The sequence below is a fragment of the Cygnus olor genome, chromosome 11 (assembly GCF_009769625.2).
Source record: "Cygnus olor isolate bCygOlo1 chromosome 11, bCygOlo1.pri.v2, whole genome shotgun sequence".
In the NCBI taxonomy this organism is placed as follows: domain Eukaryota; kingdom Metazoa; phylum Chordata; class Aves; order Anseriformes; family Anatidae; genus Cygnus; species Cygnus olor.
In genome coordinates, this window is record NC_049179.1 from 12,801,339 (window position 1) to 12,826,565 (window position 25,227).

The 25,227-nt window shown below is 37.7% G+C and overlaps 1 long non-coding RNA gene across 2 annotated transcripts in view; it reads left to right on the forward strand.

Moving 5' to 3' along the window:
* Positions 1–25,227, forward strand: part of LOC121076208 — a 170,850-nt gene that overhangs the window by 137,161 nt on the left and 8,462 nt on the right. For both annotated transcript variants that reach the window (XR_005823388.1, XR_005823389.1), the window contains 2 exons: positions 1,434–1,659; positions 24,821–24,968. This is a non-coding gene — a long non-coding RNA (uncharacterized LOC121076208). The remainder of the gene's footprint in view (positions 1–1,433; positions 1,660–24,820; positions 24,969–25,227) is intronic.

Below are 25,227 nucleotides of genomic sequence, written 5' to 3' on the forward strand. Positions count from 1 at the left end.
AATTGGTTTTATCAGCTATGTAGATTTGTTTAAATGCCTTATCTGGAATCAAATGTTCCTTCTGATTTAGCTTTCAAGTTAAAATCACACATGTTCATGATTCATACTCAAGGCAGCCTATAACAAAGCTCAACTTAGTTGTTCTGTTCTTACCAGGCAGTAGCATAACAATATTATATATGGGTTGCTTGAAAGTAACCGCATAAACCTATGCTGTATAGAGCACCCTCCTTGATAGTTTTTTTCAGAGGTATTTTAGTGTCCTGACACAGTGTCTCTTTGGTATAAACAGTAAATACAAATCAAGTCCATCCCCAGCCTGTTTTGTGAAATTATGGCACAACATTTTGAAGTTTTGCCAGTTTAAGATACAAGCATAAGTGCTGTTGGCTCTGTCTTGCTACTGTAAATGTAAAATGTTAAAATGGTGAGTAATGAGAAATTGATGTAATTCAATCCTGCCCAGGAAATTCAAGGACATAACAGGGAAAGAAGGTAGAAATATGTATCCTGGCTCCGGAGCCTGATTTGCTTTCTTGAAACTTGATTCTTCTCTGCCTGGGGTCTGCTGGAAGTTACAGAAGATCAATAGCATCTGATTGCATGCCCTAGAAAGCAGGGATTGCTAGGTGGTGCTAACCACTGGTAATTTGGTTTTGGTGCTGTATTTCTGCCTCCCACCCCCCTTCTCTTCACTTGGCTGCCAAATTCACTTTACTTTATCACTGGTTGGTCTGTGACCTTTTTATCTAACTTGCTTCTGGGGCTTGCTATTTTCCTTCATTACCCTCCTCGTCTGTGTGCTTGTCACCACTTACACATCCCTCTCCAAAGGTAGGGGTCATCATTCAAATAGAGAACAAGCTTGGCCAGCATTAAGAGCTAAACATCAGCTAGTAGGTTAAAAGTAAGTAGACTGAAGAGTTAATCAGCTGTAGCTTTTCTCCTTTCATGAACATGGGTAACAGGCAGCTTGGAGAGCCCTAATATCCAAGGGAGGCTTGAGAGAGAAGAGATGTCTGCTGAGACTTTCACTGTGCTGTCTGAAAAGCTCTGCTTGCTTTTACCCTTTCCTGGTATATATTTTATCCTTCTTCCAAATCTTTCTGTTGCTGCCTCCTCAAGACTCTCATGCTTCTTTATTTATTTCATTATTTCATTATTTAAATAATACTACTAATAATAATGACATAATCTTGGGTGATTTTAAGGCTATTCATTCATCTTTATCATCCTCAACTTTCTCAGCTGTACAGTAGCAATAGATGTATGCCTAGCTGCTGCTATTCCATTCAGTGCGGAAAGTATGAGGTATTATTAGTCATATTATTATTTAGATAAATATAGATATTTTGTTAGCAAGGTTTCACTCTAGACTATCATTTAATTGCTCAATAAACTTAGTCTTCAGAAATCCTCTTCTCCCCCTGTAGTTTGGAAACATAAATGGATTTGAGTGACACACAAGCCAAATCTGACTCAGGACATGTCGATATGGATAGAAGTACAAGTGGCACGTTCCTTAATGCTGTATTTATATGATGAGTGAAGTCAAGGGAACAGCAGAGAACAGCCGTGTCACTTATGTAGAAGACTTGTCAAGAGATTCTCCGCCGGCACTACTAGAAATGCACATGACTTCATTCTTATCCCATCCAGGTAACTTAGCTCTTCAGTAGTTGGTGGTACTTGTTTTGTGCTTGTGCTACAGTCGTGCAAAAATATTGAAAAGAAATAAGTAACGTAGCTGGGGTGAATTTCACTTCATTAAGTTGAAGTGTATCATTTTGTTTAAAAAGTGAACATGGCAACAGATTTCGAAAGTGTGTTAATTAATAGATACAAATTACCATAATCATGTAGAGACAGAAATTACTGTAATCATGTCCGCTTAAATCTTTCAGTGATTATAATGCCATCATTTCAATGCCATGTTCCTAACAAGATACTAATTTCTTGTTGTGAGTAATTTTGGAATTGTTATAGCTGCATTTTGATGACCATTGCGCTTGGGGGAGACAAATACCACTGTCAGTGGAGAAAAAGATGCTCAAAAGCAAGGGAAGTTAATGTAGATGGGCACGCTAATAGGGATACCTATATCTAAGAAATCACTCGGATAACTGTGGGTCCATATTAGCTAACTGCCAGTGTGCCATGCCATTGCTACTTTTTTTTTTTTAAATGATGGTGGTGACTTCACAGAGAAACTAGAATCCAAGAAGGCATCCAGTGGGGGACAATAAGTGATAAATTTTCAAAAGAGGAGATCTGTTGTATATAAAATAAAGAGAGCATTGAAGCAATGTGATTCCAAGGGTTTTAAATAGCCATTTTTTCTGCTGCTATATGAAATTCAGCAGGGCACTGTGCGCACAGTGCATGGATCCTCCTTAGAGAAACACACACGTGCTACCGCGAACGTTTACAGTGACGTGAGAAGATTGCCATGGCAGTGAAAAGGGCGGCTATTTTCCATAAATTTAAGGGCCAGCTGCTGTACTATTTAGTTCCTGTTTCCATCAAAAATAGTGTAGCATTTGTGAGCCAAAACAAGAGAGGAGTCTGGTTTGTAACATTTTTCTGGGTGTCACTTTTCTTGGTGTGGGTAAGGGAGGAGGAACTGCTCTGGAAGCTTCAGCACTGTAGGCAAAGGAGGGCGTTCACAAGCTACAGATGTTTACTGCATCGGGGATTTTTTCCTCTCTTGTTTTTTTTTTTTTTATATATATTTTTGCTCTTTTTTGTTAGTTCGTTTTTTTTTTTTTTAAGTGAAATGTGCTTTGCAGGATCTAAACTGATTTCCAAGCTTCTGATTTGCTTAGTCAACTTCTTCCTTGACAGCATATTTAACCACATATAACTTAAATAATTCTATTCGTGAGAAATGTATTTATTGTCCAGTGCACAGTCTTTTTTTATTTCCTCTTAATGACTGGCTCTGTTCATTGGGAAATATGTAAATAACGTTACAGCCAAGGAGGAGAGTTAATAGATTTTAATGGCTTAAGTTCTGTAAATGATGCCTATGAGGAACTCCTTACACAGACAGTCCTGGGGAGCTCAGTGGTACTCCTCACACAGTAGATTTACTCACGTAAGTAAGTGTTTGAGAGTAAAACTGTTAGTGTTCCTCTCCAACATTCCTCTTATTCTTACTCCATTACAAAAGCAAGCCAGCACATGAACACCAGAGGGCATTTTTTAGTCTAATATGGCCCAAATAAGGATTTAATCTAGACTAAACAACAGTTTTGAATATTTGCTGTAACTATTAATTATTGAAAATGTTTTGAATCTTTCTACTTATTTCGTAGCTTTTAGTTCTTGATTTAAATCATCTGTAATGTTCCTACTTAGTGTGTTTAATTTATATTTAATGTTTATTATATCTTTTTGTTACAGTTTAACAACCTCTACAGTTAGCTGCATTTTACTTAAAATGAATTTATTACTCTAAAAGGTTCTGGAATGAGTTATTTATCAAAGAAGCAAAAATAGCTCAATCTTATGTACTGCTAACAAGGCGCTGCAGATTTGTTTAATTGTAAATGCATATTCAAAGCATAAGCAATAAGTTGTAGTGTACTTATCAAAGGTATGTTGTCTGTAAAAAGCTGTCACGTTTGCCTGATATGAGGTTCCTTCAAAGTCACAACTTCCCCTGCAGGTACTGCATGTTTTCCAATTACACTTCTTATTTATCTATTGCAGTTATTGCATTCCTGGTACAGCTGTTTAATTGATACATGTTTTAATTAATTGATAAAACAACTATTTTTCTCAACCAGTTAGTAAAATTGTTCACAATATACACGTGAGTTTCTGGAAGTCAGTATGTCAGTATGCAAAATTTCCCATTGATTTTTTTTTGGGGTGGTTGTCATTGTTCAGGCTTTTTTATTTCCTTTTTTTTTTTTCATTTTTTTAGTCCATTGTATTATCCTTTATCCTAACAGTAAATTACAAACAAACTGCATTTTAATTTAGGCTTATTTGGAGTCAACTATTATCTGATCTGCAACTGCTGAGAAAGCTGACTGATTCACCCTGTAATTAGTTCTCTGCAGCACCTTCCTCCCACATAAATGGACAGATGGAGTCCTGGTTGTTTTCCTGTGGTCACCAATGCAACTGAGGGACACATCTAAGTGACAGGCACTTAGATTCATTTGGAATTTTTAATCACAGATTAACACTTGTCAGCTTCAAAGTATACACTGTTGGGAAATTAGTGTCACATCATGCGATACAGCAGTTGTAAGTCTGCAAAGAAAATAGATTTTTTTTTCTCTTCCCCCTCCCCCCCTCCATGGCTAAGCTTAACTGTCTGGACAGCTGTGAGTCAAGCCTTCAAGACACACTGCTTTATCTGATTGGTCTCAGTCTTGATCTTCCACATGAAAGGAAATGTGAGGAAGTTTCAAGCAGAGATCATTTTGCAAGTCCAAAGCCGAGGGTGAGGTCAAGTTTGCTGGCATTTTCGGAGTATCACATTACAAACATAAAACAAAGTACCATGCAGACGATCTCAAGTTTAGTGGAGCAATGGTTTCAGCTTCAGATCTCCATTTCTGGAGTATTTTTTGTTCTGTTTACTAGCATAAATGAAAAATACCGCAGTAAATAATCAGCAGTTATATATATGTTTTAAAGGTGACTCTTCGTTCTAGGCAATAGGCATATGGTGACTTTTTCTAAGTTTTGATGTTTAACTTCCGCAGGTGTTGCCACCGTCTCATGGGGCTGCAGGGTAATGTTAGCATATAGTTAAAGAGCAAGTTGTTATTATTCATGTTACATTAACTTAGCCCATAATGTTACTGCAAATGCTTTCCTCCTGTGGCAAACTACCTCTTTTTCCGCACATTCAGACCTATGGAGATTACTGTGGGAATCTATGGGGTGGCAAAAGCAGATTTTTTTAACAGTGTACTTTGTTTTTTGTAAGCTGTATGTGAAGCTTTGGGGTGTTAGTGTGCAAGGTGGAAGGAGCTACCTTTGCACCATGAAACTCACCAAAACCACTCCCCAAGGTACAGATGAGTGTTGCCTTACAAAGCTAATCCTACCGACTGCCTTCCTTCTCGACAAACTCTGTTCTAGTCTCAAGGCTGGCTCTTCAGTTTGTAAAAAATAAATAATAATACATTGTCATAGTTCCACCATGGTCTTATGAAATTTCCCATTCAGTCCTTTTTTCTGAAGATGTTTAAGTCTTAAATGTATGCATTGTTATGCTACCAGGCTTTACAGATATATGTAATAAGTTTTTATCTTGTTGGTTAGCTGTACATTTCAGTAAAAACACACTGTTTAACATTTTGTTATCTGTAGTAACATGCAGTAAATTCTGCGGTTAATGAAAGAGTATATTGAGTAAGACCCTGTGTGCTCTTCAGCTTAGTTGTGTAAATTGTTATTTTGTATGCTATGCGTGAGGAATGGGTCTCACGCTTGTGACTGTTGCAGTGTGAATGTTATATTTCTCAACATCTACCACAGAGAAGCTGAAGTTGAGAGGTTTTTACCTCCAAAATTAGAAATGCAGAAAAGATATGAGCAGATGTTGTTATTGGTTACATTTGAGCAACTTCCAGGGGGTCACAGGGAATCAGCATTTTTGCACTTTGCATGTTCAGGTAAGCATGGGGAGCTTCTGTATGCAGCCAAGGTAGATGCTTAATGTGATACATAGCCAGCGAAAGCACTTTGTTTCCTTAAGTATTATCACACTTCTAGCTTTTATTAACAGCTATTAAATGTCGGAATATAGGTGATGCAGTCATGTGATGGAGAATTTTTCTGAGGCCTTCAGCTGAACTTTTAAAAAGTAATGCTCCCTCCAAAGTAAAAATCCGGGCAATAAAATACATCACTCTTTCATGAAGGTGCTAATTACAAATGCCATTAGAATGTAAGATTATAAATTACTTGTAGAATATCTTAATAGCTTGTATGCAAATTTTTGTTACACATTATGTAAATGACCATAATAATAGGCCACTTTCTGAACCCTTTTGCAATCTTTGTTCAGAAAGGTAACTACAATTGTACTATTTCTAATGTAGAAGTGCAGTGAGTGATGTGTTGCTAGACAAAACTTGAAAGGATAGACAGTGATCTATTAGCAATCGTCTATATTTTTTATTTTGAAATTGTAACTTCTCTTTATTGTCTGTTTGGGATTGCAGGATGGGGCATGTCTTATTTTTGTCTTCAGAAGAGCATGTTTTACAATCAAAAGGGCACAGTTCTCTCATCACATGTATACTTGTCAGAGAGAGCTCTGCACAAGCTGGAACTAAATTTAAACCTCAATACAAATCCCTATGGTGCTCTGAGAGGAGGATAATATGAAAAGGAGCGTGACATGGCCTTGAATCTCCCTTGCCTTAACAAGAGCAGGAAGAATTTCATGGGGGAATAACGATACTTGCATCTTCAGCTATCCTATAGAAATCAATACAGAAGTGTGCTCCTGTTAGGGGGCAAAAAGGCTCAAGGGCTAAACATGTTAGACCAATTCCAGCGCAACTTTTATCATTTCCTTTAGAAGTCATTACTAGCACCGAGTCTCAAAGTATTCCTCTGCTTTTCTGTGCTGTTTTCACCATTTTATCTAATACCAGGAAACCATGTTTAACTTAGTATAGCACTTTCTTCCAGGCAGAGCTGATCACCACACAATTTTATCCTGATCAGTCTGCGTCCAATCTGTTACTGGCTTGATCAGATAGAAATGGATGAGATCAGTGAAGCTGGCATATTGCTCCTAACCCTTCCTGATGGTATATTCGGTACTTGAAATACCAAAGGTCTAATTTAAAGGAAGGTCTGTAAAATCATCATACCCTTTCTAAGAAAAAGGAGCAATTCCCTATAATACATATCTTGTCTCTCCAGAAGTCTCAGTTCAAAATCACTTTTTGCTACTGTTTGGTCTTTATTCCCATTTAACGTCCAAGATGTGTTATATTTCACCAAAACACATCCTTAGCTTTCAACTTTTCCTCGTTATTTCGCAGGGCTTTGTGAAAAAAAGTAAGGAGTGTCTGCCTTTAAGCAGACCTGTTTTTCCTTTCCAAAGCAGTGTCTTTCATCATTAACTTTCAAATAGCAAATCAATCACACTAAACTGCCACAATTCTTTTCCTAATTATTTTTCCATTTGCTGTGAGTGTTTCTTTTTCCACATGTGCATTAATATAATTTTGGTCTTCTCCCTTTTTTAAGTACAATATTAATACTTATGTCCCTTTAATTTCCAGCTTTATTAAGCCATTATTGACTCTCATCTTTGTGACTGTTTGCCCTTGAAATTTCAACTTCTGTGATAAATGTGCACTTTTGCTGTTATCATTAGCTATAAATTAATTACTTAAGCTCAAATTCAGCTTCCAGTTCTCCCTGGGAGAGAGTAAAGCATCCTTCTGCTCCTAGCCAGCCCTGCACCAGGGGGTCTGGGAACCAAATTTTGCCATTTTAAGATCTGCACCTCGGTATGTCATTGTTTGTAGTCAAGAACGTCTCCTCTTTTTCTTGCTCTTTCTTGGCTAATGGAAAACCTTTGGATATTTCTGATAGCGTATGTACTGTCTGTGCTGAAATACTGAGACATTCCAAGACAGTGGTATTATAATCCTGACTCATGACTGTAGTCACTTTTTGTGGGTGATACTACCTTTTTTGTGTCAGATCATATACTTAATCTATGAAATAAGACTCTCCTCTGTTGTTGTGACTGTGCATGAAGAGAATAGGTGTCCAGTAATATAACCCATTTCAGTGCAACATGCTTGTGACTTGGCTAATTTTGAGGTGCAATTACTCTCTACAAGAAGAATCTGGCAAGATACAGGTTCTTATTTTGGTCTTTGGATTAAATGTCAAGTCGGCTGTATGCATGTGGTAGGCCCTATGAAAGACAATATTGTTTGTGTTTCTCTGACAAATCTGCATTTTTAGATTCTTCAGTCAACTGCTTGAGTTTGAAAAGCAAAGATAAAGAAAAAAAAAGATTTGGAGACAAGAGACAGACAGTCTCTGGTATTAGTTCAGAAAATTTCAGGGGAGGCATGTGGGTTACTTGTAAAGAGAAAGCACGAAGACAGGAGTTAAATTCTGACAAGATACCGCCCCTTAATAAGAATTTGTTCTAGGAATTCTATACAGTCTGATGTGGCTTTGTAGTTGGCATCACATTTACACACACGCAGATGTTTCTTAATTGAGCAACATAGATTGTTTAGATGTCCTGGTAAAGTCCCTTTGTATAGCACGTATGGCAGCTTTACCTCACTGCAAAGATGTAATTTAGCCTTTTCGTTCAATTCCTCTCAAGTTTATGTGGATTCCTTGTTTGTTGACGTTTTTTGTGCCAACAATGTGTACTTTTCTAAGGTCTTAAAAGACTAACACTAGCTTCTTTTCACTGGACCAGAGGAAATGGCCTGAGTAGCAACTACTCTAGAAGTTCTAAAATATGCTGAATAAGATTTAAAAATCCTAGTCCAAGGGAGAGGGTACAGCATTATCAAGTGATCCTAGAATATTTTATTTGTTCCAAAAGACACAGACTCAAATACGTTGGAAATTTGCATATTAAAACGCTTCTACAGGGTCAGTTTTTGTAGGCACTGCACTGTATAGGTCAGTAGAGTCTCTTCCTAAACACTGACACCAGAGGGAGAAGAACCAGCTAAGCTTGCTGATACAAACTGCACAGCACAGAGGGTTTTCTCCTGACCCCACCTGTCCATCACCACTGAATGTGCCCCTTTAACACAGAACGTGCACAATATGTGGCAAGCCCTCTGTGATGGAATGTGTTGTGTCAAAATACCACATCGGATTTAACAGAGAAAAACAAACAGTGCAATTACTCTACTTCCTAGCTACAAGGAGAATTAAACACTGTGGGTGTGTGTGGCTTATTAAGCTGCAGTGTGAAATTCATTGCATCTCTTGAGCCCCCAAAGGACCCTTCTCTTGACCCATCTGACTGCTTCTTGTCTTGGTGGGTTGGGCAGCTCAGCATCTCTGTGAGTTGCTGTCATTCTGGTGGTGTGCCTGTTTGCTGCCAGCGCAGTCACAAACTGAGCCCAACAAAGAAATAATGTGGTGAGGCTTACCCATGAGAGGTGGGATGGAGGAGAGGGCTGCAGTAGGTGGGGTGAGGCTATTGCAAGCTGAAAGCACTTGTGTAAAACTTGTGTAAATGTTGGTGACTGAACAAGACCCTTGAGCTGTGCTCGAGCTGCCACAGCCCCTGGTCCCTTGGGCCTCCAGTCCTGCCTATGTTTTCTCACTTTATTCTGCTGGTTCTCTCATATGACAAGTATAACAAGGGACTACTTCTAACATGCTTCACTGTTGTTTTTTTTTTTTTTTTTTTGCCTTTGTCTTGGATTTATTCTGAATATACCTTAAACCCTAGTGCCCTCTTCTGATCCTGAAATAGGTGTCAGCTCTCAGCACACCTGTCCCTGCAGCTCCAGCTCAGCAGAGAGGGGCAGCCAATTGTTTGAAGGTAGGCAAGCATTTGGGGACAGACAGATTTTAATTTGTAATCAGCTTTAAAATTTTCAACTCTTGCTCTGTTCAGAAGCAGGAGCTTAGGCAGAAATTTGTCTTTCCTACTTATAAAAAACATTTTTCTCCTCTGGCAGGAGCCATAGGTTTGAACTGAAGTCCACTGAAGTAAAGGGATAAACCCTTATCAGCTCTGGTCCAGCCCTTAGCATAGCAAGTTCTTTAGCCAGTAGAGTCATTTAGGCTGGAGGAAGCATACTATTACAAGATCTTCTAATGATAAATACTAATTAAGAATAATTCTGTAGAAAATATTACTTCTTTGGACATTTATCTTGGAAAATACCGAGAAGTGATAACTCTAAAATTCCTTAGTTTTGGGACTCTTTCCAGTGTTATTAAACCAAACTCAGTTTGTGTACATATATCTAGACAGATGTACGTAATGCATATTAGATCTCTCTTACACTCAGATAGCTACAGACTGTATGAATAAGTTCATTCATCATTTATAGGCTGCCACCTCTGGGATGGAAGGCAGCAGCTGTCAAGCAGCACACAGCAGTGCTTCACAGCAATCTCAGGGCATATTCAGCATTTCCGCATCCAGTTAATATTGTTGTGTGATTCTGTGTGACTGGACAGAGAATCCTCTTTTTGAGTTAAGAAAAATAAGTATATTTTTTTTCTGAAATCTTGATCATATTTTTTGAGTACCATTTAAAAACAATTCAGATAAAATGTTTGCCCTTAAGGCACTAACATTTAACAGACTTTGGGAACATTACTAGATCTTGTAACATTAAATTTACTTCAAAATAAGGTTATGAATTAATCTTCTCAGCACTGGCTTTTATAGTCTGTGGCTGTTTGCTTATGTTTTAAGCAGCTAATATTCTGCAAATTGGGAGTTGTGTAACTGCAAATAAACATTTTGTACTAACAAAATTATTTGTTGATAATTTTAGATGAGAATTACTGAGACACTGATGGGCAGATTAATACCAGAGGCCTCTCTAGCAAGAGATTTATCAACACATTAAGCAACAAAAGAGATATTTATAGTACTCTCCTAGAATATGCTTTTTCCAGCTCTCTATTGCCATCTTGAGTCTCTTACCTTCAAGAGAAAATCTGAGTTGGGTCATATGCAAAGTGAAAATAGCTGGCCAATTCTGTTTACTGTACACGTCTCCAGTCATCAGAAGGAAGTCATCAAATATATATTTTAAAAAGTTATTTAGTTTGAGATTTGCTATAGTTTGTCATGAGTCTGGGATGTTTTGATGTTAGTGGAAACTTGTAAGGGGCTGCAGAATAAGGTTCTTAGAAAGGAGCCGAGCTCAGGTGTGGAGTGCTTGGATACATGCATTGTGCAGACAGCGCTGGCAGTGGCTGTCAGATGCAAATATATTCTAAAATATATTTGCAGGGGGATAGAGGAATACTGGAAGCTATAAGTCACCAGTTATGCAGATATTTTGATACCATAAACTGTTTTTCCTATAATTGCCATTATAAATTTTTTCACCTTCCTTTGAAAATCAGCAACGCGTATTGTGGTTCCCATTACTCTATGTATATATGAAGAAAAATCAACATTTTTCAAAGTCCCATGAGAAAGCTGGCATACAGAGCAGAATGCTGAGGTCTTCTCATGTAGGCATTTCTCCAACAGCTGCTGCTTTATCCTTCATCGCGTGCAGACTTCTTTCTGTAGGTTAATAATTTTTACAAGTCTTTCTCTTATTATTCCCCATTCTGTTACATTGTATTATTTCACGCTTGGTGACAGTATTTTCAGTCATTATTCACAACTCGGTATTTTATGAGTAACTAGTGTCTCAGGCAGCAGTAACATGACTGAGAGATCATTTTAACTAATTGAATATTTAATGGGAGAACTCTTCCCCTCTAATGAGTGCTTGATATGAACTAAAAATAAGTTCCTACAGTTTGATTCTAATAAAACCTATTGTCCAAAGCCTGTTTTTACAGTCTGAGCATATTTGGGCATACTGTTAGAAATCCTCTTCCAAACAGAAGACACTGTTTTAAGGCTACCTTTACACTCCTTTCTAATAAATCTTACAATGGTAGCTGACAGTAACACAGCTTAAGCTGTGCTAGCACAGGGTTAAATAAAACCCTGATGAAAACAGCCTGAGCTGGTTTTTCCACCCAGCTTTCTGCTGCTGCTCTAGTGCAGCAAATATTGGCCCTCCTTTGTTGCTTGTATACAGGAGATTCCTGCAGTGTGTTCCAAGCCAGCATGACCAGCTTCTAGACCCTCCTGACTGGTGCAGGGGGTGTGCTGTGTTGAGGTATTGAAATGGTTTATTAATTCCCCAATGAAAGTACACCTCTGAAATTGTTTGACCTCAATACCATTACCCTATAGCATATTGGCACAAAGGAAAAACACGTATTATGCCCCCTGCAGCTGAACAAATAGTTGTCTTCTCAGTTCTCTGGAAACCAAATCATTATTTATTTGTGGTTGTGTATTCAATTCAGTACTTGTGATGCCTTCCCAGGAACTGGATAGTTCTTCAGATACTGGTTATGTATCAACTCTGTCATTTCTTCAATAGTATGGCCTAATTTATCAGATTCTTCCTCCTGTAATCTGACTGCCAGTGATGGTCTTCTGGAGAAGTACTACAGTACCTTCTAGAAGTACCCGTTCTAAGCGTTTGGAATTCGTAAAGGTGATTATTTTTCATACCATTCTTAGGAATAATCTTTGGATGATGTGTATTTACATTTCAAGTCACAGCACTGTTTTATTTTCCTTTTTTCAGTGCTCCTTTTTATGTGTTTCCTGCAAGTGCCACATTAAATGATCATGGGATTCTTGGAAAAGCAGCAGGAAATGATATAATGGTGCCCGCAAGTTCTGTGTATTGACTTTTCCACAGACTTGCTAGTCTTTGAGCCTAAGAGTTGCTGGTAAAACCAAGATATTTGATCTTATTCTCTTTTTCTTGATTCTTGTTTGTGTGCTTGAAGCCCTGACCTTTTGCTCCTTTATTAAGGAAAAAGAAAGAGGGGAGTTAAAAAAACAAACAAACAAACAAAAAGCTAATTATGGAGATTATTGTGGTTTTGATTATAGGGATAGTTGTTTATTTTAGTTGTTTTGTATTCCTAAGTAACTATTAGCAGGTCACGCTGTGTTATCTGCTTACAGCTTGACTTGATAGAGCAGAAAAGTCTGTATAATAGAGTCATAGCTCCACTATAAAATTTGTAAGATATGCAAATAAGTAATCGCCATTTAAATCTACCTAAGTACATTGAAACTGTAGAGGATAACCTGAAAAAAAAAAAAAAAAAAAGCTACAGGGAAAACTTGTCTGTGGCATTGTTCCTCAGTAGCTTTACTGGGGTTATGTGCTGTGGAGGACAGGGCAAAGATTTCAGTGGGAAATGATGGAGAATCACCCAATGTCAGTGTTACAGAAACAGAAGGAATAGCTGGAAGATCTGTGCTTTTGGACACGTTTAAGGAGATCTAGAAGTACTTCTTTGTAAGATTATGAACATTGATAGCTGGGAATTTTAAAACTGTATCTCTTTGTTGGCCTGCAAATAGCTTTGCTTTTGAGATGACTCTTCGTGGTTTATCGTGGTGAGTTTACCAAATAACTTTCCCCTCTTATGGGTTTAGTTTCCATCTGAGGGAAAATTTATCCCCTAGATGCTAACAAGAGTAATTACATTGTTTAGAGCCTTCCAGCCTCATTTGGATGATCCCTTCAGTAAATTCCCTTCTCATTTGTGATGATTCCTCAATAAATTCCCCAGGCCAAGCTGGGTTTTCACCACATTCCTTCAGAGTCTTGTCACTGGTTGAGTCGCGTTAGATGTATTAGTTTAGCAAAGTGTCAGGGTGGTGAAACTCTGCATCCTTGCCTGCCAGGCATAGTGCTGTTCGCTTGTGCCGCACCATTGAGAGAGGTTTGCTGGGAGCCTACTGTGGCGCTCCTGCCTTGTGCATTCCCCGCATGTGTTTCTGTAGGAGGTATGAATACACTTTTTAAGCTGATGGTCACAAAGCCAAGGAAATGAAAAAAGCAGTATGTCTTCACAGAAACCTGCAATGAAATTCTTCACTGTTAAAATCACTCTGGTACCAGAAACAGCCTTCTCTTACCAGCTTGAGGTCAAAATGTGCTATTTTACTCTAAACTGTACCCAAGCAGTAGATGAAATTAATCTCTCCTGATCACTCCATTGCAACTGCTGGACGACTTCCAAGACTCAAGCAGGCCTGTGTAACATTAACTTGAGTAATTCAGGATTCCTGCCGTCTGAAAAAAGACACATCCTATAAATGCCATTTTAGTCCTTCATTCGTGGCACTCAGTAATGAGGCAGAGGACAGAACATGATGGTAGACCTTGGGGGCTGTGTTTTCTGAGCCTTTTAGAAGGACACCAACCAAGTGCAGTTGCCCTGCCTTTTATAGCTTATCAGTCCTAGACTTTTCCCTCTCGCAAGCAGAGACACTGTCATCCTAAACAATTAAGCACTTTCATGTTAATAAAAGAAAAAAGAGGAGGGGAAAAAAAAAAGCTGGGGTGAGACTACTGTGCTTTGCTTTTGCTCTTCTGTAAGGGATACCCGCCCTAGCCCACAATCATTATTAATTTTTCCCTTAGAAATATCTAGGCTGACTCTCCCCTTTACTCCTTACCACCTTTTTTTCCCCTTGAGAATTGTCCTATTGATGTAACTTTAACTGATTACATGAAGGTCAGCCTGGCTTACTGCTGTTATGCATATAAAGCAGGAAGAGTAACAGCAGGGTCACAATTCACTGCAGAATTTTTCCCAAGCTTGGGCTTTTTTTTTTCTTTTTTTAATAATTTCAGTTGTAGTGAATTTTGTTGTTCGCATATTTTGGGGGGATACAGGTGTCAATCACATGGTTTAGCTGCTTAACATGAATAATACTATATTATTTTCCTCGTAGTCTGATTCTTATCATACTCTTTTGAAGAAAAAATAAATTCATACAAGTCTTTTTAAAGCACTTTAACTTGACAGATGTGAGATTCTCAGACTCACTGTGACTCCTGAATTTCCTACTTCACAAGTAATTGAAATGGTACATGGATTTGTATCTTCTGAATGAGAACAGTCCCTCTTCAGCTTTTATTTTAAGATGGAATACATGCAACATAAATTCTGAATAAAATTGACATCAGCTCAATGTAGTAAAATACTGAACAGAAATTTTACTGAAAGTTCTTTATTTTTTCCTGTCCAGCATGAAAATTGTGTATTACTGTGCCACGTAAGCTGTTTGCTGTCTGCTGTTTGGGAATTTAGACAGTTTGCAAACTGAAAACAAAGTATTGGAAACTTCTACTGCATTTATTGAGGAAGAAAAAATCACTCTTATTTAGTTGTTCACTTAAATCTTTTTTCCCACAGCAGATTTCTGTAGCCATATTATGGTATGCAGAAGAAAAGACTTGGTTTAGCTGAGGAGGTAAATGAGATCAGAGTGTTCTGTCAGGATTGAGAATGAAGAAAAAGTAAGCCTCTTTCCATTGTAAATACCTGTTGAGCAGTGCAAAAATTTGCTTTGGGATAAGTGTTTATAGTGATCATTCTTTTAGTAGTCATACTGTTATGAATGTTGTTGCTAAAGTTTATTCTTTCTTTGTTTTCTGATGGGCTGTATGAACTGTCAGGTAATACATTTTTTTCAGAGCACAAAACATTGTGGTGTTTATCTGTTTTGATCAGTGTTAAATTATTTCATTCACTATCCAATTACATTTCTGAGTATGCTCATTTTAATAGGCTCGGTATTTTCCTAATTTATCTGCTAATCACTAGAAGCACATTGGCCTCAGTTCAGAGACTGTTGTGTCCTAAGTTTCAGGCTGGGATTAACACAGTACTAACAAATCTAATGTGTAATGAAATCAGAGCATTTTGCGCACACACAGGTGAGAACAACTAGGGCTGATCCTTTGTATGCTCAGGGTTGTGTTTACTCATTTAAGTTTGCACCCACAAAGGGGTCAGTAATTTTGCTGGTTAATGCAACTTCCTCAGCAGGTTTTAAGTACCAGAAATAAAAGTGCATGCAATGACATGTCAGTTTACCATGTAATTAAATAGGTCTTGCACTGTTTTAGAGAGGTTTTTTTTGTTGTTTTTTTCTTCTTTTTTTTTTTTGGTGACCTGAATGAATAGTTGTATATACTTTCTGTGCAGTGACAGTACTCTAAGTGGATTCATGCTTCTTGCCTGGAATGAAACATGGTCTTCTGAAAATGTGACACCTCGTAGGAATCAGAAAAGGTGAGATTAGCTTCTGGCACTATCATAAAATTGTTCAGCACAAATATGCAAATTTTGTCTGTAAGTCTAGGATGACTTTAGGAACCCTCCCTTCACCTTAGTTAAATACCTGAAAAAAATTGGTCATCTCTTATCTAACTGAAAATAATCTTTATTATTTATGGAAATTATTATAATTATCAATTTTGACAGTATCATCTATAATAATTAAATATTTTTTGAAATAAGCCTGAGCAATATAATCAGGTGGTTTTTTAGCTCACCAAAATTTGATCATGTTTTAACTTGGTCTTGCCACGAAGATAGTACCAAGAAAGGGTTCCAATAAACATGAGAGCATTCTGCTAAATAGAAACTGACCTCAAAACTAATCTGTTTTAAAACATGATTAGGAGATTTCATAAAACCCTGAGTCTTAATTTCACTACAAATGGCAGTGCTTGGACATGATATAATGTTCTGTTTCCTGTTCATCTATTCTTAGACCTAGGGAACCAAGCTTCCCAGACTTCCCCGGAAATAGGCTTATTCCCAAAAAGAAAAGCTGACAACAAGAATTATTAATGTCCCCAAAAGCTAACTTCTACTTTGCAAGATAAATAGAAATAGTTCAACCATCTGCAGTAATGTTAGTAGAGTTAGAAAACTTATATCTAGAGTCAAGAAGGAAAGATAAGGAAATAATTAAAAGTCATCCTATGGGCAATGTAATTCTTTCTGTCAGCTACAATGTTTAGGAAATTATATGTAGACTAAACATAGTTTTGGTTTCACTCCAAGACACCTACAAGAGAATTTACATAATTTTAACAGAACTCCTTTGACTGAGTTGAAATGTCTGGTTTGATCCCCTCTTGGAGAACCATATTCCAGGATGATGTACTTGATGTTGTTAGCTTTTTTCTTCCTTTTTTTTTTCCTCTTTAGTTATGCAGTGAGAGTTGACTGACAAACAGCAAATGTCATATGCCTCCTCCTCACCCTGTAACCAGAAGGTTGGGGTTAAAAGTGGGAGGGAAGAACAGGAGATGAATAAATAAGAGCACGAGAAAGTTGGCAGCATCTGAAGTCTCTCTGTACAGTAAAGTGCTGAACGACGCATTAAGGCGGCACACCTTAATTGTAAATTAGATGTTGTAAATTATGAGATAAAAGTATTTTAGAAACTAAATCCATCCCATATTGGTATGTTGCATTATCCTGAAGTGACCCGGGGCAGCCAAATGTTCTTGCAGTCTGTCCTTGGCTCCTTTTGCATTATACAGGTTCCTAAGCCAAATTTGCTAAGTTTAACGTCTGAGCTGTAAATAAAGATCCCCAAAGCCTACTGTTTTTTCTTTGTTCTATGAGTCCCTTCACAGTATGGCCCCAATTCAACTAAGTACTTAATACGTACTTAAATTCCACTTAAATCAATGGGATTTAAGCATTTGCTTAAATGCTTTGCTGAATCTGGCCTATTAAACTGTCTGTGTTGGAGATCAAAATGTAATTTATATTGCTGTGATTTCTTTTCTGGTGTTATATACAAGACCCCAAACTACATTTTACTGTAGCCTTGCTTTAACCAAAGCTGGAACTGTTTAGAGGGAATGTGTTCAAGACCTGTATTCATCATGTGCAAGAAACAGGTTTTTAATTATTTTGTACATCAGCTATTGTAAACTTGTGTTCATGATAAATGAAGTCAAACTCAGTGGAGAAGACTGATTGTTTTTCACGCACCATGAAATCTTCATTTTAAAGTCTAGTAATATGACTTTTTTTCCTTTTTCAGTAATATTTGCAATCCTTAGTATACATGGGAACATAGAAATTTTGCAGAAAGTAGATACATGAAAATATTTGAGGAGGAGGAGAGTTGCAAGTTTTTCTTCTTTGGCTGATTTGTTGGCAGTCCTTTTTTTTTTTTTTTTCCCCCCACAAACTCAGCAGCAGCAAAGGAAGGATTTTATAGCAAAGGAGGTGGCAAGAAAAAAAGTCACCAAAACAGACATCAAGAATCCCCAAGTCATTTGATGTGTAGGGAAAGTATGTCAAAAATACTGCAACTGCATATATGACGCTAAAATTTTTTGATGTTTGTGATATCTCCCCCTATGCCTGGGGTGCCAAAGAAATTACATTGGCCTTATCACTTCCTTTTTGTAGAGAGTGAAGATGGATGGTGGGAAAGTGAGGACTCTTCTTGACTTCTCCTATAATGCAAGCTCCCTGCTTGTAGTGGAAATCAGCCAAAAGACAGCTCATATGCCAAGAAAGCCCAAGTTAAGAGATGAGTAGAAAACACCAGATGCTTAAATTTCATGTGGATTTTCTCAAAGCTGCTAATACTAGTTTCTTTCTTAATTAGCCAAATAAGGGATGGACTGTGTTTCACTATTTCATGTATAGATCTTTCTTCCATCGTATAAGAATGTTAGCCACTTCCAGGACACTGCTATCCGTGTATGGGAAGAGCTAGATCATGGTTTCTTAGTTAAATAACATTAATAGAAGATAATTGCTGTAAAGCAATTATCCTCACACTCAAACCAAACTCCTCCTCATGCTCCTCACACTCAGAACACAGTTACCCTGCTAGAATTTCCTTAAGGAAGGGATTCTTAAGACTGCTTTGTCTGGAAGATTATTTAGGCCTCTGTCCCAGGAAGAAATTACTGTCTATTGTTACATTTCCCCAACTAGATAAGGTTTACTTGAAGTTGAAGTGTCTCTTTTGTTCACCATTTAGTTTTCCTTTAAGCAACTAGGATTTTCTCAAGATACTTCAATATTTTGTCTTTAACCTCAGGGGTATGGATGGGCAAATAAACTTGTCTCTCTTGGGCATGAAGTAACCTTTCTGTAAGGGATGTTTCTGATGGCCATCTGTAACGCTCTTCAGCTTTTCTGTGCCTCCTGAAACGTGTGAATAAGTCAACTATCTGTGGAGGCTGTTTAAACATGCAGAATCATTGGAACATATGGAAGGGCGTTAGAAGTAAAGAAAACCAGCCGAGTAAAAAAGCAAACATTCTGGAGAGGAGTAGGTGGGAACAACAAAATCATCAATATTAGATTCTATAAGACCATTTAAAGTATACTTGTTCTTGGTGTCACTTGTTTTGTTGCAAAATTAGGAAGCCTACAGTACTTGATTAGTCTATCCATTATATATGGGTATATATATATATATATATATTATATATGGCCTTTTCAGACAGTCTGAACACAAATAATTTCATAGTAGTTTTATTATTCCATTTGTTTCCAGAATTTGATAAATACCATTTATATTCATCTGTTTGCCATTTACAGAAAAATGAAACATTCAGAAAAGGTTTTGACTTAAAACAAATGGATATAAAGGCAATGGTCATATTCAGAATATAGTTTAATAATTATTTAATACTATTTTTTCCAAAGGATGATGCATGAATTTTAATCCTACTTCAGAATGAGACGCATTCAAAAAATTAGGGTTCATATCTGATTGACAGTCATATTGTTTATTAATTGGTATATATTATAAAAGTGTTTTTTGCCAGGATATTTTTTTTAACATCTCCAGTGTGGCTGAGCCATTACAGGGTTTCTGTGAAAGGTAGAAAATAGTAATTTGAACAGGGAAAATAACTCTGTTTTCATAATACATCTTGACGATACAAATTCTTGAACTTTTGTGTGTTCATTGAAGAAACTTTCTTTTGGAACTTCCTTTGTTTCCAAGTCTGGATAAAATTTATCACTTCTCTTTAAAACTTTAAAATATTGCAGTGTGCGTTGTTTCACCTCAAAGACTATGATTTGTGATTTGTACATGAAAGGGTTTCATGTTTTCATGTTGTTTTTTGAAGATTTCACATTTCCCCAAATATTTTATACTACTTATCCTTTTCTCACAACAGTGTAGTTATAAAAGGATGCCCCTTCCCATTTTCACAGACTCCTTATCATGTATTGTATAAAATAAGAAGGGAAAATGGAAAAGAAATTAATTTGCAATTATTACTTTTCAAATAATCATAATTTGATTTAATTACAAAACAAATATTAATAAAATATTTTTTCTTAGTGAGAAATTACATTAATGGAACAGCTTTCCATGGTAAAAGAAACAAAGTGCTTAACTGTCCTTTCTGTTTTTGGTAATAAGATGTCTAAAATATGTAATTTTGACTGGTGCAGTATTTATCTCTGTACTTATGCACAGGTCTAGGACCTTGGCCTGTACCTGGCATATTATGAACTTTGTTTTGTGGTATATATATAATTCTCACTCTTTTTAGAAGTTATAAATTAATTGCATCTAATTTCAGTGACATAATGACTGAAAGTATTTTTGAAGAACACAAGATTTCTAAATGCAAATTCTCATGAAAAGCTTCAGAGTTTCAAACTTACATAATTTTAATGTACTCTTATGGTTGTTTTTCAGTTAAAAAAACTCCAGAAAAGTCCCCCTAATTAAATGAGGTTTCTGCAATGTTGAAATTAATCAGCTCTTCGATAAGAGCCAAACCTCAAATCCTCAAGCATGAAATAACAGCTAGTAATGACTATATAAATTGATTTCAGAAGGTTAAATGTGCACATTCAGGGTCTGGAGAACAAAGTCTTATGGTCTTATCCAAATGGATATCTGTGTGACTCACATTACTTTACATACCCTGTAATCATGAAAATTAGGGGCCTGGGTTTAGATGAGGCCATGAAGTTTGATTTATGTTGAGAAGTTGTTTTTTTCTTGATGAACTAGGTCCATGGAGGTCTGATGCTGAATAATTTTGTTTGTTACTGGGGCAGGAAGAGGGATTTAAAACCAAAGGCATTAAGTATTTTTGTAAGTGTAGAGTTTTTGGTTGATGTTTGGGCACATCTAACGGATGAAAATTAGGGTTGCTTGTTAGACCTAGATGGAAACCAAGGTCAGCAAGAGTAGCTGTCTCCATGATGAGGTTATAGCTGAAGCTGGCATCAGCAATTTGACTAAGTTTCGAAGAACCCATCTGAAGAATGGATGCGTAAGAAGGGCATGTGAATCTATAAGTAATCAGGCCTGAAGTCTGATGGAGTTGAAGTAGATAGGCTTTGCTTCAATGTTTAGACGAAAGGTTGCTCCACTACAGGGATATGAAATAGATTTGAGTAAGTACAAGAATTCTGATCAGCAGAGAAAACTTATAAGACCTAGATTTCAACCAGGGACAGGATAGAAATTCGTTTGGGAGTAGTCTTCTGTAGGCTTTCTTTGTGGGACTTTCCAAACTAAGGCTGCAATTAGTTATGGACTAAAAAGGGATCATGGACTATGATGATATTTAATATCTGTTTCAGAAGATATTCCCAGGCTAAAATCAATGTTGTGTCCTTCAGACCTCAGGAAGTTAGGGCTGTGTAAGGGCATGTAGATCTCCCTGGTTTAAAGCTGTTGTAGTGCCTGTGCTAAAACCGTTGCAGGTAGAATGAGGCAGAATTTGGATCACAGCTGTTCACATTAAGACACATTGAGTACATATCCTTGGCTTAGATTTCTGTTTAGGTTGTGTTGATGTTCTTTCGTCAGGGCAAAGTTTCCAGGGCTAGGTGACTGGCCAAGCTTTTCATACCCAAGCTTATGTCTGGATTTGTGCATGTGTTCCTTGGCTGAATTAGAGCTTAAGACCCACAGCCAGTGACAAGCAAGGGTATGGAATGGCCAATTATCAAAAAATCTAAGCTGGGGAGGGACAGGAGGTGTAGTGAACAGTAATAAGAACAGCTGAATGACAGCCAAACATGGGTAAGAAAGCACGTTTGACAATCAGTGTAATCAACAGAAAAGTTCTATTTGCAGAAGACGGAAATGCAATGTTTTCAACAGGTCTTTAAAAATAATAATAATAAAAAATATATTTTAAAATTTAAAAAAAAAAAAAAGAAAAAAGAAAAAAGAAAAGAAATGCAGTGCTAATGATTTGGAACATGTGCTTATGCAACATATAAAAACCAAAAGCTGTGAAGAACTGTATGAGCACAGGGATGAGGAAAACACTTCAAAAAGGGAGAAATGTTTCATTTAAATCTTACATCCTTTTTCATGAAGTTTTGAAAAGTATCTCGGGGATTTGCATTTTTGAAAGGTGCAACTTTCTGTTGTGCCCATGTGCATTTGAAATACTCCGAGTATCTTGCCCTTGGATTGAGATGCCACAGCTTCAGCTATGATGCTGCAGTCTCTGCAGCCATCTTGCGGGGAGTCTGTGCACGTCTGCTGAGGCAGAGCCGCCAGGGACTCATGCAGTAAGCAGTGTGTAGCGTTGCTGGTAACATCCATTGAAGCTTTACTCTTCCATGCCTCTGTGAATTTTTGCTGGGTCAGAGTGAATAGAGTCCTGTGGCATATGTCAGTGAGTAGTGACTAGGTACTGGTAGACAATTTCTCCTTTACTTTTAAATCTCCGCCCACCCCCCCCCCCCCCCCCCCCCCATCACCACAGACTTACTAGCAGGGCTGAGGAAGGCTTTAGTTTTTTTCCACCCCCTGTGGCTACTTGATCTTAGTGTGCAAAACGCCACTGAGCTCGCAGGCTTTTTCCAGCCCCTGGGAGCTCGCTTGTGAGGTACATTACATCTCCTGCTAAGTCTGCTGAACCCGAGCTGCCTGTCTAGAGAAAAGCCACGTTACTGCCCAGCTCCTGGGGCTGCATGCTGCTGCCAGGCACCAGCCCAGCAAGAGGGCCTGACTCTGCCTCCCAAGCTGCCACAGGCTGACAGGAGGCTGAATGCAGAGTTTGGGGTGCTGGCTGCAGAGCTGAAGGCCCCTGCCACGATGAAGCTTTAACTTCATAAGAAATTACATCTATTGGATTGTGGCACAGCAGTTGTCAGAGTCGCTGCTGACTTCCCTAAGGAGTTTTGGAAGGATTAGCTGTTTGACAGCGCTACAGACAGGCTGAAAGGCTGAACAGGCCATGTCTGTTTTATCCTTCAGTCAACTAGATGCCTTCTATTTTCCCACTCTCTCTGATTATACCCTTACTGTTCTTATCCTGCCAACTCAACCAGTTGAATTTGACTTGAGGACGGCATTTCCTTTCTTTTCATAACTGCTTTACTGTCCTCCCCTCTTGGCACTTTGCTTTGCAAACCAGCAAAACAAAGGATGCTCACTTCAGTAGAAATAGCATTCATTTCCCTGAGGGTTTTGTGGATTCAGCTCATAGGAAGGCAGAGACCAAGCAAGTTTCCTTTGGAAACAGATTTGTACCGACTGACAGTATTAAATCATGAAGGTACAGGCCATTCAGTTCATGAATTCCCCTCTAAGAACTATTGTATATTGTATAATTTTTCTTTTAATTCCTTAATGGAACTTGCTCAAGCTCTCTAGCAAGCTGCCCTACTACCATTCTCCCCTCCTGACTTGTGTTGGCCATGTTTAACCGTCCAATTATTGATAGGAGGATTTCAGCCCTCAGGGATGTCTCCTAGTAACCTTATTTCCTTGTATAGTGGGCAGCGTGGAAATGGCTTCTTGGTGATGGCTCATGTCCTTGTTCTAAATTTATTCCTGGTTTATCATGGGGAAATTTATGCACTGGAAATCAAGGTTATCTGTGCACCATTTGGGGAGGCCGTGGCAAAAGGCTGCCACAAGAATCTCGTGACCAGATCTTCGTGGAGAACTGAGCAGCTGGAGAGGCTGTGGCCTTTGCTTCCTCCTCAGGTTCCTCCTGGCTTTGGTCCGCTGTTGAGGGTAGCTCTGTTGGATATACTTGAGAAATATGTACATAGAGAGGGATTAAAACAAAAGAAATTCGCTTCCTGTTTGATCAGGAAATTGCAGTTTATTGCAGCAATTATTTAAATGCTCACTGATAATTACCCCCAACAGATAATCTCACAATGAAAAGAATTAAACAAACAAGTCATCCACATTAAAAAAAAAAAAAAAAAAAAAAAAAAAAAGACCTAAATTGATTAAGCAGTTGTCAACAGGGTCTGAGATGTGGGATGAGATTTGAGAGCTGAATCAAAGTGTAATTACCAAGAATATAATCAATATTGACATGTTTATCTGGGTTTGGACAGATGTTTATTACTAAGAGAAAATCCTTAAGCATCCCCATGATTTCTCTGTAACTTCTGTTCCTAGCAATCTCTTAAGATTGTCCTAATTAATAATTCATCTTCATATTTGCTGAAACATTGATGGTTCATGATCAGTGAAACTCATTGCTATAATTGAGCTTTTAGATTTTCTGAGATCTGAACTTTGTGGCACATTTAGAGATGACAAAGTGCTGTTCATTGTACCGGTCTCACAAAAGAATTCCTTTTGTATTGGTTTGGATATATGGTAGGAGTGATGACATCCTGAATAACTGAGCTCTAGTTCTTCCTGTTGGTGCCTGGTAGGTGATGCATTGCTACATATCCCACTTTCATAAAATTGTATCTTGCAGATGCTATTCCTAATCCAGGGGACAAACACTTTAGGCATTGCTTTTATGCCTTTTTTTTCCATTCCTGAAACAACTGTTTGCTCCTGCACTGGCCAGGGTGAGAATATATTGCCAGTAATGGGTGCATAAGAATTTTCATCTTCTGAAGCAGGGATTTGTGACCCAGTGACTTGAACCTTTCTTTTTCAGGTGTTCTTGGCTCCTAACTGATATGTAGCAAATCGTATTAATATTAAATGTTCCAGGAAATGATTGCATCTCAAATGATGGAATCTTGTTTTGCTACATTCATCTCAGATTCCAGTTGTTTTGTCTCTGTGTATGTCTGTGGATTATTCTATTGGCTTATTTCCTTAGAGAAGTGTAGGTTCCTAATCTCATTGATCTGGTTTCTTCATATTAGGTCATGTTACAAATTCCAAATCAGATTAAAACAAAATCTGATTAGTTTCTTGTTCTTAAACAGAACAGCTTAAATGTCTGGTCCTGGTACTTACAAATTTATATTTTCTAGAATTTGTCTACTTCAGGTGTGCAGGAGGAAAAGAACACTTGATATTGGATGCATCGCCCCCATTTCAAGGAGTTTTTCCAGTGTACGTAAACAGTGAATTAACCTGAAAAAGTAGTTTTCAGAAAAATGCTCTGGCAGTCAATATGTCAAGTGTTGTTCCCAATGTAAGTTTCATTTACCTTCCTCAAAAACTTCTATGAAAGTGACAAATAATGTGGTCTGCACACTGGGTTTGTTTTATGTTCTGGCATGTACATTATTCATTATTCATCATTACGAGAAGAAATTTTTCTATGACAGACAGTAGAGTCATGTTACACATTTCTAGGAAATGTGGTATATGCACTAGTCATCTGAATCAGACACCTCTTTTAGTTTCAAAAACATCTCGTTTATTATGAGATCTTCACCTTTCCACAGAGG